Source organism: Choloepus didactylus, chromosome 7 (assembly GCF_015220235.1).
Source record: "Choloepus didactylus isolate mChoDid1 chromosome 7, mChoDid1.pri, whole genome shotgun sequence".
In the NCBI taxonomy this organism is placed as follows: Eukaryota; Metazoa; Chordata; class Mammalia; order Pilosa; family Megalonychidae; genus Choloepus; species Choloepus didactylus.
Window position 1 is genome coordinate 44961726 of NC_051313.1, and position 3258 is coordinate 44964983.

General features: G+C 35.1%; 1 non-coding gene across 1 annotated transcript; it reads left to right on the forward strand.

The window, feature by feature from the left end:
* The first annotated feature begins 264 nt into the window (after positions 1-264).
* Positions 265-371, forward strand: LOC119541048. The gene has a single exon (XR_005218179.1). It is a non-coding gene; the product is annotated as a U6 spliceosomal RNA (small nuclear RNA).
* Positions 372-3258: the final 2887 nt, after the last annotated feature.

Sequence of the window (3258 nt, forward strand, 5' to 3'; positions counted from 1 at the left end):
TTACCCACTACTCACTCTCCCTTTGGAGAAGAGGCAAATTGCAATTTAAGAAACGGTGCTGGAATACAGGCACACAGAGCTGTTTTACTTTAAGAACCACGTACACTCATGTCCAAAAATCAGCAAGACTGGGATTGGAGAAGAAAGTCTGTGCTACTTTCAGATTCTTTATAAGCCATCTACAAAACCTATGACCAGAGCGATTGGATAAGAATATAATAGGCAGTACTATGGGATCCTCTTCCCAAGTAGTCAAAAGAAATAGTGCTTGCTTCAGCAGCGCATATACTAAAATTGGAATGATACAGAGAAGATTAGCATGGCTCCTGCACAAGGATGACATGCAACTTTGTGAAGCATTCCATATTTTTAGCTTATTACAATGCCTAACACATAGCAGGTATTTAATAAATGTTTATTGATGAATGAATAAACCTCCCCCAAAACACACACATACACCACACACACACAAGGAAAAGAAAAGAAAAGAGAAAGAAATAGTTAACCAATTTTACCTACAGGGAGGTCTGGAAATCCAATTAATCTAGCTATAAAATAGGAAAAATAGTTACCAAGATGAGAGTCAGAAGCATGTTACCAGCCCAGAATAAAACAAATGCAGAAGCCAAAGATAAATCTTAAAAATGTCTCAGGATAATAAGGAAACAAAGTAGAGAAACAATTTCTACAAAAGCAGAACCGAGTACAGTATATGAATTAAATAAAACTAGCAGATTACCGCCAGGGCACACTTAGCACCCAATAAACCTGTGGTCTCTGGGTGTTTGTTTTATATTAATAGGTGCAGTGGCCTATACAAAAGCCTCTCCCTTCCTTCTAATCAGCTCTTTCCCTTCCTCTCCCATTCTGAGAGAGTTAACTAGATTATAAAAAACTTCCTGAGCCTGGGAAGCACTATACTCAACAGTCAGTGTCTGACAGTTTGCCAGGAAAGATCCAGTATAGCGTATGCTGTCCCAGAGAAATCATTCCTAATGTCCCCTTTCATTCTCAACAGTGTCCTACTTTGGGCAATGAGCTGCAAGTTGTGATAAGTGAATGAATAAATGAGCAACTATCTTATATGCCAATTCTGTATTCCTATGTGTCTCTCTAAAGGAATTATTTGACTAGGCATATCTTGGTTTTTACTACCTTGTAAAGAGAAACATAAAAAAGAGAAAAAAACAAAAAATAACCATACACTAACACCATTACATTGTAATCAGGTAAAAATCTCCAAACACCATAACAGTAATCCTGGTGAGCACGCCAAAGGAAAACAGCCAACTCGGTTTCTTTTCTCTTGGAACCTGACCAGCTGAGGAACCTGGCCAAGTAAAGTTCAGAATGGAAAATTGGTGAGAAATCGAGAAAAATCAGGGCCAAAATAAGGACCGTGAACCAGTGACTGCACACTAAATAGACGTAAGCTGAAGCACGAGGGCCAATCCATGATAAAATAGAATGAACTGAATGCCTATCATTTTTTCTTCCAGTGGATAAAGGCAACAAGATAAGTGGAAAAAAAAAATCTCAAAATACTTATAAAATAACTGTGATATAAATTCATATTTGATATAGACAATTCAGAGTATTTTCTAAGTTTGTATAAAGCAGAATACATTTCAAAAATCAAAGCCCTAGAAATCTTCCTACCTTTCAACATTTAAATTCATTTCCAATACTAGTACCTTAAGGATGAAGGAATTCAAACTAAATATCCAAGTAAATAAAATTATAACCACCTTATTTTTAAATCACTCTCCAAAATAAACACTCTATGAAATCCCTCATAGACACCATTATCCAACCACCTCCTTTAGTGGTAGCATCAAAAAGATTTTGATGTTAAACACGTTTAAATATTTCTAACCAATTCTCTCAGAAGTTAAACATTAAATTAAAAAATTAAGACACCATTAAGAACCTTGTGACGGCCCAAAGGCATTTGAAGAGCAGCAGAGGTTAGAAGGGCAGCTCTCAAATGACACCCATTGTTCTATCCCTGCTTAATGACAAAAGGAGAAAAGAGAGATTACCTGGCCTTACCTCTACATCTCAATTCAAATGCTACTTAAGGAAACAAAAACCCTCTTTTTTTTTTTTTTTTTGCAAGGGAACACTGTTTTCAGTTCAAACTCGATGGTTTTTTAAAAAATGAAATTAACTTTCCCAACTCTGTTCATGCCCCCAAATTAAAGACCGCCAAATTCAACAGCAGTGTGGAAGATAGCTTGGTATCAACTACATAAAGCATTTCAAAAAAGATCCAAAAATTAAACAGATTAACATTAAACGAGTATTTCCAGCTTGAAATTCCACAGAAAGTTATTTGTGAATATTAACGCCTTCCCCCAAATAATTTTATAATCTGTTTTTCCACTTTGTAAAAAGTATATATACTGACCCTAAAAATCCATGTAGAAAAGCAAAAGGCCAAGAATAAACAAGACAATTTTGATGAAGAAAAGGGTGAGAATTCATGTAGCACATGTCAAGACTTAACAAAGCAGGTGGGAGGATAGGCAAATAGACCAGTGAATAGAAACGGGACAGACAGACAGACAGACACACACACACACACACACACACACACACATGCATGTATGACAGAAGTGGCATCTAAACAGTGTAAAGAAAGGATGGGCTGCTTAATAAATGGTGCTTGGACAGTTTGATATCTATTGGGAGGGAAAAAAATAGATTTCTACCTCATAACTAACACAAAAATAAAGTTTAGGTAGATTAAAGACAAATATGAAAAGCAGAATTTTATGAAACTTTTAGATGAAAATATGGGAAAATATATCTAAGATTTCAGGATAAGGAAGAATTTCTTAGGCAGGAAACAAAGAAACAATCTATAAAAGAAAGATAATATATTTCACTATATTGAAGTAAAACATCTGTATTTTTAAAGATACTGTAAACAACGAATGGCTAATGCAGAAATCAGGGAAAGTTTTTGCAGCAAACATAGCCAATAAAGAATTAGAAACCAGAAGAGAAAAAGAATGCTAAATCAATAATAAAAACTAACCACCCAAAAATAAACACCAAGCAAAGGATATGAAAAGCAATTTCATAGCAGAGGAAAGCCAGATGGTTAGTAAATAGTGAAAGATGTGCAGTCTCATCAGTAGTCAAGGAAACATGATTTAAAACAATCAGTCACCATTTTAAGCCAATTTAAAATGGGTAAATATTCGAAAGTATGATTTTATCAAGTGTTGGTGATGATGTAGTTGCAACAGG